Source organism: Periplaneta americana, chromosome 13 (genome assembly GCF_040183065.1).
Source record: "Periplaneta americana isolate PAMFEO1 chromosome 13, P.americana_PAMFEO1_priV1, whole genome shotgun sequence".
In the NCBI taxonomy this organism is placed as follows: Eukaryota; Metazoa; Arthropoda; class Insecta; order Blattodea; family Blattidae; genus Periplaneta; species Periplaneta americana.
Genome location: NC_091129.1, coordinates 25,639,783 through 25,654,787, shown reverse-complemented (window position 1 = coordinate 25,654,787; position 15,005 = coordinate 25,639,783). Strand labels below are relative to the sequence as shown.

The following is a 15,005-nucleotide window of genomic DNA, read 5'->3' as shown; positions in this document are numbered from 1 at the left end:
CATCTACGTAATATTATACCCATACAATTGTTTAAAATAACTTAAATAAAAGGACCTCGTTAAGTAATTAAATGTCACGTGATTTCCTCCCTTTCTACGACGCTGCGACGTAACCACTTGGACGGACAATAGATAGCATGTCTAGGTAATTTTATCTTTTCGGATCGGGCAGAAGTGAAGATTGAATTTACAGTACGTAAGGTCTCTTTTATAGAGTAGGTATAGAATTATTTCAACATGACTTACTGGTACGAAGTACGAACCTGGTAATTGGAATTACGTACAGTAAGTAGTCCACAGTGCGATAATATGCACATTAGAACTGAAACCTGTATCGAAATGAACGGCCACCATTTTCAAAAATGTGTTTAAATATAAATATTATGATTATTTTTCAATTTAACTTCATTCTCTATATTGTACGCTAATGAGTTCTAGACATTATAATATACACTGCATAATGAATACGTCCGCATGGAAAGCTCAGTTCATTGTTAATACTGTACAGTATTTTGATTAAACAAATGCCTAATCAAAATTATAAAACTCAAAATCGCGATATTTCCTAGTTTATGTAAATGGATGAACTAGTTTTCTTCCCTCCTATACCTAGTAAAGTGAATTGTTTGTATATTACGCCAGTATCATCGAACTCCAGTCGTGGAAAGAGGTAGCAAACGGTATTTCCGGTTCTTAATCGTTGATCCAAAGGTATAGCCAGGTTAATATTAGAAATGTAGGTAAAAGAAAGTGATGTCCCTGTATAATTAAACCGTAAAGAATCAAGGTCTTAAAGTGATACGATTTGTAGCAGTTTTTGAGATAAGTGTCTATTATTTCAGTTGCTTTCTTTGTAACTTAAAGATGAAAAGCATTTTTCTTTTAATAATATTCCCCCACAAACTTATTCAGTAGCTGAGATGTCAGTCCATAAAGACAATAGATTTATTTTAGTACTTTTCTGAAGTTGCCATAATATATAAATACACTGCTTAAGTTCCAAACTTCTTTGCTGTATTAATATTTAGGATTTGCCTTGCTTGACTAGTTTCGAAGTCTTGTGCTTCATTGTCCAAAGCCTAGTAGGGATCCGGCGCATGCGCAGACACCCAAAATGATCCTGTCGGTCATGGCTCTTATGACAGGTTTTTTCGTAATATTATTGAACGATAATATGATGAAAGCGGTGAATAATTTCATGGCCGCTAAAAGTTTTCATTGTAAAAGTCGAGATAGTTTCTATAAACCACAAATATAACCGCAACGCGGTAATAATTACGTACTTTAAGGCTGGTTCACAATAAACCGGGAACGAGGACCAGAATGAAAACGAGAAGCAGAGACTCGTGAATATGAAAATATTTGATTCACAATAAACCGAGAAGGTATACGACTATGCATATCGATATGCATGTCACTAACGATATGTAAAGTCGATATTACGCATTCTGATGTTATTTGTCATAATTGACCAATGGCGTTCTCTCATGAGTACAAGGCAGCCAACATAAACACAGGTTAACCAACTTCGAAATTTCAACTGAAACATTTCATTAGGTACGGTACTATAAATATGCCCATGCATCTTTATTATCACAACCTATTTTAAGTTTGCCATAACGTAAAATAATTAGAGAAGAAACATTTGCAATAGAACAAAAATGAACTCAACAGTAGTTATTGAATTGAAGCATGAATATGTAGTGTGTAATACAACCAATACAGTAATAAAATATGATTCACTTATGATCGGTGTTCAAAGATGCAGCTATTGAAAACCACGTATTCTCCTATTTTCTCATCTTTAAACGAGGCGCGCCGCTTATCGTAAACGTGAAGATTTTCCTCAACACTCAATATTAGAATCTCATCAAATAAAACTTGCTCCATGATGCACAGCACAGAACAAAATAATGCATAGGTTATGTCACGGTCTTCTTGCTACAAAATATATGAGGACAAAATAGCTTTTAGATGGCAATAGAATGAATCTAGTGGAATATGATCGGAAACGTGAACGCCAAAGTTGAAACTTGCCCAACTCTCCTTTCCCGAGCCTGGGCTCCGGCAAGCTTTTCGTTAATTGAGAATGCTCACATTTAAATGTAAACATTTTAACAATTTTACCGTTTTCGTTTGCGTTCCGATTCTCGTTTCAGGTTTATTGTGAACTAGACTTAACGCTTTGGAGAACATTAACCGGAAATTTACTTTCCTTCATATGAGTATGGCTTAGTGCACACATGTTTTATAAGTGCTAATTTCTTAATTTTGAGAAAAACAAGTTTTAATATTCGATACTTAATTACACTTCTATTAACATCTATTCTCACAAAGTAAACATAATGTAGGAAAATCTTATTATTCACTTCCCACATTTGTGCATAGTAAAGATACACCAGACAGGACTTCGATTTTGTACTTAACTCAATTTAACCGGGAAATGTACTTATCACATGTGTGCACTAAGCCATCGTGATATTCTCTGAAACACCGCTTTTATTTTGTTATGATAACTTTTTTGAAAATCTTACTACGTCTGCATTTTCTTTTCGTGCATTCAAAACACCGCAGTTGTACTGCATAAAGCTTGCACTTCACTAATGGAGTAAATTATTTAAGACTATAGTCGCGAATTTTACTACCGTCATTTCGATTGTCTTTTGTTTTGACACGACTCGGTACGGCCCGGTGACTAGTGCCAGCGAGCAACGTCGACTACCGATGTTGGTCTATCGTGCGTATTATCCAGTCGTTCAATATTATTATTATTATTATTACTACAGTAGAACCTCTATTATCCGTGGTAATCAAGGGGTTAGATTTGACTGTTAATCGAAAAAATCGAATAATACTTATCATAAAATATTTTCGTAAATTAAGTGCATAACAGTTTCATAATTTTCACTGTGGTCTTGTGTTTAACATGCCAGATAGTGAATCAGAAGTTTACCGGTAATAATTTAAGACCGGTTGTCAACAATGGTTTTATAAGTGCCAAGTAAATTCCTTGCTTTGATTCTTGTGGAAAGACAGAGATAGTAGAGGTTTCTTATTGTAGATTTACAGGTTTTATACACTTCATTCGTCGTTTTAATTAAATCGTGCACATTTGTAATGCCAATCTCGTATTCTGATGCGAGAGGGGCCGGGACTTCTCTTTTCCCAAACTGACCAATTATTTATTTGTATTTTTATTTGATACTTAGTAAAACACTTTTGACACCCGTGGAAGATATTTTGGATAGAAACTATGAAGTACGGGCACACGAACAGTAGCCCAAGGACTGAATGCTGCACGGGTTTGTTCTAAATTTTGCGGAAGTTTTTGAGACCATTTTTTTGACAATTTTGGAAAAACACCTTCAAGGAGGCCTACCGGTAATTGTTCCTATTCCTGGCAGTACATTTGTAATAAATAGACTCTAGAAAAAGAATAGGTACTAATATAAGGTAAAGCACTACATAATTTTCCGCAGCAAAGAAAGAAAGAAAGAATAGGGAGAAAGACAGTCGGATATCTGTTGATCGGTTAATAGGGTGACGGATAAGGGTTCAACTGTATTTATAAACGATCTTATGATATTATTTCATTTAAGAACTTAATATGTACACTAAGTCCTAAGTTTTTACGTATGAGATTTCCACATGAATAGTCTTTCTTTAAACGAATAGGTCTTTTCTGTTCCAGATTGGTTTGGAGTCCTGAGTTCTCAGAGTTACGAGCGGGTTTGGGAGACGCACTATCATGACGATATACAAGATAGTTACCAAAAGGAAGCTGAGAGGTGTCTACTGAAAGTGAGTTTACAAGCAGCGTCTCATGTTACTGTAGTGTAGAGATTGTTGATCTGTGTAACATGCCTTTGAGAGGGGCAGTCATTTGAAGGCCCGTTATGGTATTGTGGTATAAATTCCACACAGTCTCTGTGTAGTACTCCGCCTTACGACACTTGTGACAGACGAGGCAAAATGTGATATGCTACCAGAATCCTTCGTCCTGCGTTAAAATTATAATAAATATTTAGAAGAGTTAGTCCAGATCTCAGGCTTAAGTACGACAGTTGTATACATTAAAAGTATGTTGACATTTCAAATCTTTGTTTGATTTTTTATCTTTATTGCATACTCGAAATATTGTTCTGTTGTTTTCAGGTGTAATTAAAGCCTACTTTACGTATGTACATCCATTACCACCTACTGTATGCAGTTGAAGGATTCAGAGCCATAGTGGGCCAAGCGCCATTTATTAAAAACGGAGAAAGCTAGGGTTAAAGTTAAGCGAATACCATAGTTCAATGAAGATTGACATATCATTTAGTTTTAGTGTGTATACTTTATATTACTTGCCGTATTTTTTATATTATTGGGTTATTTTACGACGCTGTATCAACATCTATGTTATTTAGCGTCTGAATGATACGAAGGTGATAATGCCGGTGAAATGAGTCCGGGGTCCAGCACCGAAATTTACCCAGCATTTGCCCGTATAGGGTTGAGGGAAAACCCCGGAAAAAACCTCAACCAGGTAACTTGCCCCGACCGGGATTCCAACCCGGGCCACCTGGTTTCGCGGCCAGACGCGCTGACCGTTACTCCACAGGTGTGGATTACTTGCTGTATGTTTCCATTGAATTATGATAATAACTTCATTTTAACCCTTGTTTTGTACAGTTTTAGTAAATGGCGCTTGGCCCACTATGGTTCTGAACCCTTCAATTAATAACAGTAATGTAGTTTCAGAGAATAGAATAAGATATCATTAAAGTGTAAATACGGATCAATGTTTCAGGTTTTCATTGTCTCACATGAGATTTTTTGCTCTAAAACTATATTTTGAGGTTTAATTTGTCGAAATTCAGAACAGTTTATAGATTCCACCCTCAAGATCATATCGATAATGTTGACTTTATTCCCACGTTATGCTTGACTATCCAAGACAAGTAAATCAGGAAAATGCACCGGAGTTGCTGGTTGGTTAATTAATTATATTGGTGTTTTGTGTACAACTGTGACTAAATTTGAATCTGTATGTTAAAATTTAATTATAGCCCGACGTTAATATATCTGTGTTCTTATGCATTTTACTTATAATTATATATCCTGTATCTTTGGTCCGTGCCAGGAGGTTTAATTTGTCGAAATTCAGAACAGTTTATAGATTCCATCCTCAATATCATACCGCTAATGTTGACTATAATTCACGTTATGTTTGACTATCCAAGATAAGTACAAGTAAATAAGGAAAATGTAATAGATTTGCTGGTTAATTAGTTATATTAGTGTTTTGTGTACAACCGTGACTAATTTGAATCAGTACGTTAAAATTTGAAACACAGACGTTAGGTCATTTTTATAATGTCCACAATTTTAATGTCCGTTTTATTATGTCCATTACATAAAAGTCCATTACACTATGTCCATAAATATATGTCCAATGAAGTATATGTCGACTTTATTTTAGTTCAATTGCACAAATATTATGTCCACGTCCATTACATGATTGTACAATATATTATGTCCATCTACAAATTTACTTCAATTCCCTACTCAGTCTCTTCTGTCTGTTCATCTTCATACAGCTTCAGATGATAACTAATAGTTTTGAGCTAAGTTCTGATGTAATTCCGAACAATCTCGTCCACTCGACTTAATAGGGAGTCGCACATTCAAATGCTCGCCAAACAAATGGATTAGCTGTTATAATTTCATTATTCCTTTGGTCTTCGTTGATAAATTCCATGATTTTCCAGACCTACGCGTGATGTAAGACGATGTGTTTCTGAAAGCGGTTGTGCCAACCCTCGACTACGTTAGATGTTCGATGTTGTCCTGCCAGAACCTGATTATAAGTGTTCCATATTTCAGATGCGAATCTAAGTGGCATTGCTTTTCTTCTTCCTCGAGTAGATTTTCCTCGGATGTAAGTTCTTTCCATGTACAATGCTAAAGCCATTATATCAGGCTCAATATTATCTATAAGGCTATCGAAAACAGCCTGAACATCTTCCGGTGGTACAAAAGGAATTGACTTAAATAAAAGTGGACGAAAATAAAAATGGACATAAATGAAAGTGGACTTAAATAAAAGTGGACATAACTGTCATGGACCCCAAAAAAATGGACGCACATAAAATGTGGACATAAATGAAAGTGGACAAAAATATTAGCGGACGTAAGTCATATGGACAAGGTTTCAATGAACTTAACGTCTTGGGAGCTAAAATTTAACTATAGCCGACGTTAATATATTTTTATTCGTAAGCATTTTATGTATAATTATATACCCTCTATTTATGGTCCCTCCCAGGAGGTTTAATTTGTTGAAAGTCAGAAAAGTTTATAGATTCCATCCTCAAGATCATATCGATAATGTTTACTTAATAATCACGTTATGCTTGACTATCCAAGACAATTAAATAAGGAAAATGCACCGGAGCTGCTGGTTAATTAGTTATATTAATGTTTTGTGACAACCGTGACTAATTTGAATCTCTACGATAAACTTTAACTATAGACCGACGTTAATATATTATGTGTATTCTTATGCATTTTATGTATAATTATATACCCTTTATCTAGCATAGCTTACTGAATTTATAACTACCTGTAATTAGTAAGTATAGTAGCATATGCGAGCTTATTAAGAACATGACAGATGACAGTAAGTCGTTATTTTAATTCCGGGGGAAAAGAGCAACTCTATATATGAAGATTATCAATATTACGTCAATGTATCATGAAAGAAAAACTAAGAGCTGGGAGAAATTTACGCGTAAATATAGATAAACTGTGAATATCATTATATGCTTGTATCTACGAATGGAAAATGCGTAAGCCACTCTTGTGTTGTATTATTATGCTTAATTGTAAGACTACAGTAATGTTTATAATACCCAACTAGCAAAGAATTACGAAATAATTTGTGATAGAAGATAGATAACTTCAGACATCAAGATACTGATTACCGTTATCCTGTGCACAATAAACTCTCCCTATCTGTCTGTAGGAAATATTTTATAAAACCTATGTTTTCTATATAAGTTTCATTCCCCATTTGGTTAATGGATTTTAAACTGTTGAGATAACTTGACATTTTAATTCAAAATGAGTTGGTTTGAATTAATCTCTTATGCTATCTAATGTAATAATTTCGGAATATGTATTATATGAATTTCGTGTGTTAAATTCTATTGTACCTGGTTTTCATGTTTCGACCTATTATGGGTCATCCTCAGAACTGGTCGTTGTTAGCCTTGGCGCCTCTTGTTTTGTTTCTTGTGAGGGTGTGTTTGTGTGGTGTAATGTGGAGTCAAAGAGTGTGTGTGTTCTGAAATTGAGTTGTGTGTTAAGAATTTCATTGGGGTGTGTTTTTGTGTGTCTGTATATTTCATATTTTTCTAGTGTGTTTAGTTTCTGGCTTTTTGGTTGGATGTGTAGAATTTCCTTGTTTGTTTTGATGTCTCTGTAGATCTGGTTAGCATTTGTGATGTGTTCTGCATAAGTGGAAGTGTTTTATAATTCAGTTTTGGCTGTGATGTGTTCTTTGTAACGTGTTTGAAGTGATCTGCCTGTCTGTCTTGTGTAGAAGTTGTAGCAAGTGTTACATTTGAGTTTGTATACGCCTGTGTGGTTGTATCGATCAAATATATAGCACAAGAAAACGGATACAACCCTAATATAATAGACAACATAATACGTAAGACAAAATATAATCACAAAAACATGAGAATACAATACAAGCACAAGAACACAAAAAATACATCACACGAACATACGAAAACAAAAACACGCATAAGATTGCAACCTCATTCAAGAAATTAAATTACAACATCGCCTACAGAACAAATAACACTCTACAAAAACATCTCAACACACAAACAACACAAACAACACATACAAGTACAACCACACAGGCTATACAAACTCAACACAACACCTGCAACAACTTCTACATAGGACAGACAGGCAGATCATTTCAAACAGGTTACAAAGAACACATCACAGCCATAACAAAATTACAAAAATACCTCCACATATGCAGAACACATCACAAATGCTAACCACACCTATAGAGACATCAACATAGACATCGAAATACTACACATACAACCAAATGTCAGAAACTAAACACACTAGAACAATATGAAATATACAGACACACAAAAACACGCCCCAATGAAATTCTCAATACACAACTCAATTTCAGAACACACACACTCTTTGGCTCCACATTACACCACACAAACACACCCTCACAGGAAAAAAGAGGCGCCAAGACCAACAACGACCAGTTCTGAGGATGACCCACAATAGGTCGAAACATGGTAACCAGGTACGATAGAATATAACACAAGAAAGTCATATAATACATATTCCGAAGTGATATAGTGTTAAAAGTTGTTTAATCAAGATGAATAATTTACAGTTAATTATTCGACTGTGTGTATTCTTTTCTTTTATTTTTAAGAAAACTTGCCGTTATTTTCAGCTCACTTGTATAGAGGTGACTAATTCCGGAATTTAATTTATCATAAATATGCGACGACCTTTGTTCTCTATATATTTCCCTCTTATTCCCGAATTCCCCTTGTTGTCCTTGCATTTCCCTTGTTCTCATTGCATTCCCCTCGTTCTCTTTGTTCCCCGGTTCTTCTTGTATTCCCCCCTTTTTACCTTGTATTGCAATTACCCTACATATATTTCCCGTTTTCTCCATTTATTCTCCCTTTTCTCCTTGTAGTGTTCCTAACCTTCTTGTATTTTCCATTTTCTCCTTGTATACCCCTTGTTCCGCATTGCTCGTCAGCTCTGCATCTGTCCGCAGGTGATCGCATCCACACGTAAAGAAATGCAACGTAGTAAAGTTATATAGGGTGATTCACGAGGATTTACCTTAACTTACGGAGCTTATTTCCGAAGACATTCTGAGCGAGAAATGTCTTATAAACATTTGTCCTAATCGCAATATTTTTCAAAGTTATATAAATTTGAATTTGTTAGTAAAATATATATATTTTTCTTTTAGTTTAACGGGTAAAAAAATATTACAAATAGAGAATGAACTCTTCAGAAATAGAATTTCTTTAATTGGCTAGTGTTCTGGAGCTAAACATATGTTGTTAATTGCTTTGTACAGTTTTTACTTTTTCAATTTTTAACTAACAATGACATTATTCTCACGCAATTAGGGTATCACAAAAATTGTTATATATCTTACGACTATAGGCACTTTCAGTCTTAAAGAATATACAAGAGTGGCGTGACTTGTACTAATTGTTGTGATAAATGTGTAAGAAAATGTATTTTTTAGTTATAAATCGAAAACAAATTCTGTACGAAGGAACTATGGAATTCACAACACATTTTTAGCTTCAGAATACTAGTTAATTGAAGAAATGATACTTCGTAATAGTTAATTCTTTACATGTAATATTCTTTTACCCTTAAAACTTAACAATAATGGTATTTTACAAAACAACTTCAAATTAGTGTAATTTTGAAAGTATTGAGAATAGGACAAATGTTTATATGACAGTTTTTGCTCAGAATATCTTCGGAAATAAGCTCCGTAGGTAAGGTAAATCCTCGTGAATCACCCTGTATAGCTGTTGTATTTTTTTTTCTCGACAGCGGTAGCAGGATAAACCTTTAAAAAGCTTTGCCATAAATCAATTAGCTGCCTTAAATAATGCCAGTAACCTATCCATTTCCGACCTTCTAACAGAAGAATTCTCACAGCAGTGAAATTTGATAGGTTTTTACTCGGAGATAGAGAGAATAACAGCATTCGAAACAGTTTATGACCAATCAAGTTCAGGTTAATCTATAAAGCCCTCTGGCAGTTGACTGCTGAAATGAGAGGATTTACGGGGGCTTTATGGCAAATTAAATCAGAGGCAGAGGGACCATATACTGACGTGGGCGTGGTGTGAAGGTAACTGTATCGGCAGGTTTAACTCTGTTTGCAATTAAATTTTTGGGCGATAGTCAAAATTGTTAATCCTGTAATACATACACAGGGCTGCTAAAGGTGCACACCACGAATATCAACGAAACAACAAAGTACCTAAGTTTTTTCAGTTGTTGCAAGACAGATAGGCTATAGTGTCAGTACTGCATGTGCGATCAATTGCGGCATGAAAGAATTGAAGAGAGTGAGTGATTATTATAACTGTGATTGCAAAGTCAAGTACCAATATTTTGTTGTTTTAAAAAATTGGGAACGCTATGTATCTTCTCCTCTGCTCAAAAGACGTAATATTTCAAATTTTAATGTAAGAAGACATTTTACTTCTACTTATGATGTAGTCCATTTTTATGGAAAAAATTCAGAATAAGCTAGAAAAAGATGCATGAAATCTCAAGGAATGGACTTCAGTTATCAGAGGGTTAACGAACAGTATTAGCTAGTTACAAAATTGCTAAACACATGGCAAAACAGTCGAATAATTCAGTAGAAGATGAATTTGTAAATTAATATTTAGTAATGAATGTAGTCTAGAGTATACCATTAGGAAAGTCCAGGAAAACAGAGAGGATTTGGAATTGAACGGGTTACATCAGCTGCTTGTCTATGCGGATGACGTCAATGTGTTAGGAGAAAATCTACAAACGATTAGAGAAAACAAGGGAAATTTACTTGAACTCAGAAAAGACAAAGCAGATGATTATGTCTCGTGACCAGAATATTGTACGAAACGGAAATATAAGAATTGGAAATTTATCCTTTGAAGAGATGTAAAAATTCAAATATATTATAGCAACAGTAACAATTATCAATTATTCTCGAGAGGAAATTAAACGCATAATGGGAAATGCCTGTTATTATTCGGCTGAGAAGCTTCTGTCATCCAGTCTGCACTAAAAAAGCTGAAAGTTAGAATTTGTAGAATAGTTATATTACCGGTTGTTACGTACGGTTGTGAAACTTGGACTCTCACTTTGAGAGAGGAACATATGTTAAGGGTGTTTGAGAATAAGTTACCTACGAAAATATTTGGGGCTAAGAGGGATGAAGTTACAGGAGAATGGAGAAAGTTACACAACACAGAACTGCACGCATTGTATTCTTCACCTGACATAATTAGGAACATTAAATTCAGACGTTTGAGATGGGCAGGGCATGTAGCAAGTATGGGCGAATCCAGAAATGCATATAGAGTGTTAGTTGGGAGGCCGGAGGGAAAAAAGACCTTCAGGGAGGCCGAGACGTAGATGTGAAGATAATATTAAAATGGATTTGATGGAGGTGGGATATGATGATAGAGACTGGATTAAACTTGCACGGGATAGGGACCGATGGCAGGCTTATATGAGGGCGGCAATGAACCTTCGGTTTTCTTAAAATCCATATGTAAGTAATAAGGTATAATGTAGACGAGATAATTCAAGATATTATGAAGCACAGTGTGTTAACAAATCTTCCCGTGACTTTAAATTAACCATTTTATGTTGTACAATGTTTTTTGCAAAAGTAAATAAATCTCCTATCATGTACGCATATAACCCCGTTCTCGGCACTTGATGTACTGTACTATCTACCCTACCAGCGTTCGGGGTACACAATTTCACCATCTTTTTTAATTAACACAGAAGTCTGTAAATTGTTCTGTCTGGCACGCCTCTGTGTTGAAGTGTGAACCGCTAACCCTTCTCTTGCTGTGGCCTTTGCTTCTGCAACGCTTCATATTTTGAAATGTTTATCCTCTTGACTTTATACGGCAATAAACCAAGTTCTGTAGCATAATTAAGTTCTGGAGTCAATTGTTTCTATATTATTGTAATTATGTCTTCATCTTTATTTTCGATCACGGATTCTTAAGGGGACACGTATTCTGAAATATACTGTTACATGTAATTAATCACTGATTCCACAATGAATTTAAATACTATTATAGTCACAATCATGCCATGGTTTGAAAGAAAAATTTCACAACCTCGAGCGGGAATCGAACCTGCGACTTCCTGTTCTGCGGTCAGGCGCTCTACCACTGAGCTATCGAGTTCGTCTCACGCCAAATGCTTGGAATTATCTTTTCATACTGGCGACTCTGTTATAGAGTACAGTCCATAGCGTATGATCTAGTCAGCACTGCTTATGGCTTGAAATAAACTTTACAAATGTAATCTTCATCTTACGATGTTTGGTGACGTATACACGTCCGTTGATGTGACATATTAATGAATTTAAATACTATTATAGTCACAATCATGCCATGGTATGAAAGAAAAACTTCACAACCTCGAGCGGAAATCCAACCTGCGACTTCCTGTTCTCCGGTCAGGCGCTCTACCACTGAGCTATCGAGTTCGTCTCACGCCAAAGGCTTGGAATTATCCTTTCATACTGGGAATCTGTTATACAGTACTGTCCATAGCGTATGATCTAGTTAGCACTGCTTATGGGTTGAACGAAACTTTACAAATGTATTTTTTAACTATTCATCTGGAATTTGGTGCAGGTATTTACAATGATTGGCTCTATTACGATACTTAATTACAATACATTACCATGTCAAGAAGCCTAATTACGAACCCACCGAACCTAACCTAACCTAACCTAACATAACATCACAAAATACAGCAAGGTTTTCCTATTCATCTATTAAAGATATGGTTCTGAAATTTCGTTCATACTTACTCTAAATTATGTGCAAAAAAATTTCTGCGGACGGAATTTAAAACTTAATTTGTTTTTGTTTTTTTTTTAAATAAATTTTCAATAATCTAGTAGGATTTAAAAAAATAGTATTACTTTGCCAAAGTAAAGTTATTCCTCTTACTTATCTGTCCGATTCCAAAGTCTTTCTCGATATCATAACTTAAATACTCGGTCACAATATGACAGCACGCTAGAAATACCACTGCACACATCATCTCTCTATTTTTCGTCTTTCACTGTTGCTACTTCTCGTCACTGGAATTCTCTGCCGCCTGAAGTCAAGGGCTGCCGAACTTTAATTTCCTTTAAATGTAAATTAGAAAAGTATGTTATGATGAGTTGCCAGACCTAACGCGTTGCAAATGTGTTCCACTGTATTTATTATTTTTTTTTCTTATTTTTATTATCTAAATCGTGTTTATTTATCACTTAACGCCAATATGTATCCCACTGTGTTGTTGTTTTTTATTATTAATCTATTTTTTGTGTACATTTCATTCAATTGTCGAGTTCTGATTTAATTATGTAAATCCTATTTAATTGTAATCTAATACTAATATGTATACTAATGTGTTTATTTTTATTTTTACTGTCTACATTTTTCTTTTTTTATTGAATTATCGGCTTCTGTTTTTATGTGATTCGCATTTGATTCTAACAAATTAATATGTATTTCACTATGTTTATTTTTATTTTATGAGGTAAATTTTATGTAACTACCTCTTTTGATCTTATTACATAATCAGTATGTAATTACTTAATTCTGATCAAGTTTTTATGATCAACTGTGTAAGCAAGTTTTAATCCTGGTTGAGTGTAAGAGAAGGCGTTAAGGCCTTAACTCTGCCAGGTTAAATAAAGCCATTATTATTATTATCATTTTTATTAAATATTCACCTAAAATAACATTCTCTACATAGAAATTTGCATTATGCAATGATGAGAGTGTGCAAAATATCATTACTTCCTCTCAAATAGTTTCTGAGAAAATGTTCCTTCTTTATTAAAAATTGAGCACTGCGGATAACAAGTAAATTTTGAATATTCATGCCGCATGATTAATTACTTTTTACCTCTTGTGATCCACAAGAACAACAGACACTGTTTATAGCACACAGAATTGATAAATCAATTATTATGAATCCTGAATAAGAAGAAGGAGAAAAAGAGAAGAAACATTAAAAAAAGTCAAAGACGCTAAGTAATTAGTACACACAAAATGGACATGCACATAACAATCCATGGCTTTTTACATATTAAAAACCGTTTAGACTTACATTTGGGCCGTAAAATTTTGTGAAGGGATTCCCAACATTAGGTAATATTTTTGGAATAGTTTTGAGAAAATGTGATTTTGGTCAATTTGGACTACATCTCCACTGTGATCTACGAGAACAACAACAGGCCCTGTTTATGGCATATAGAATTAATAAATTAATTATTCTTAATCCTGAAGAAGAAGAAGAAGCAACATTAAAAAAATCAAAGAACCTAAGTAAATAGTACACACAAAAGGGGTGTCTCTTAACAAGCAATGGCTTTTCAAATTTTAAAAACCATTTAGACTAATATTTTGGGCCATAAAATTTTGTAAAGGGATTCCCAACATTAGGTAATATTTTTGGAATAGTTTTGAGAAAATGTGATTTTTGGTCAATTTGGACTACATCTCCACTGTGATCTACGAGAACAACAACAACAGGCACTGTTTATGGCATTTAGAATTGATAAATTAATTATTCTTAATCCTGAAGAAGAAGAAGCAACATTAAAAAAATCAAGAACCTAAGTAAATAGTACACACAAAAGGGGTGTGCTCTTAACAAGCAATGGCTTTTCAAATTTTAAAAACCATTTATACTAACATTTGGGCCGTAAAATTTTGTGGAGGGATTCCCAACACTAGGTAATATTTTTAAAATAATTTTTATAAAATGTGGTTTTTGTTCAGTTTGGACTACGGTACATTTCCCCCTAAGTCCATAATGGCTCCCATTGTTCAAGGTATCTCTTCTTCGGTTGTTTGAACTTCATTTTTTAATATTTATTTTGATGTACCGAAGTACATATGATATTTTCATGCAGATATTCTGCTTTCTCAGATGATGAGAGAGAGATGGAACGGAGAAAAATTCTCTCCGGCGCCGGGATTTGAACCCGGGTTTTCAGCTCTCCGTGCTGATGCTTTAACCACTAAGCCACGCCGGGTACAATCCCGACACCGTTGAGAATCGTCTCAGATTAAGCTCCATCTCTTGGGTTCCCCTCTAGTGGCCGCCCTCTGCACTACGTCATAGATGTCTATGCACGCAGGACCGAAGTCCATACATGTGCACCTCTA

The 15,005-nt window shown here is 34.7% G+C and overlaps 1 long non-coding RNA gene across 1 annotated transcript in view; it reads left to right on the top strand.

The window, feature by feature from the left end:
• Window positions 1–3,686: 3,686 nt before the first annotated feature.
• LOC138711549 (uncharacterized) overlaps window positions 3,687–15,005 on the top strand; it is a 418,908-nt gene continuing 407,589 nt past the window's right edge. Inside the window, exon 1 of the long non-coding RNA XR_011335374.1 lies at window positions 3,687–3,801. This is a non-coding gene — a long non-coding RNA (uncharacterized lncRNA). The remainder of the gene's footprint in view (window positions 3,802–15,005) is intronic.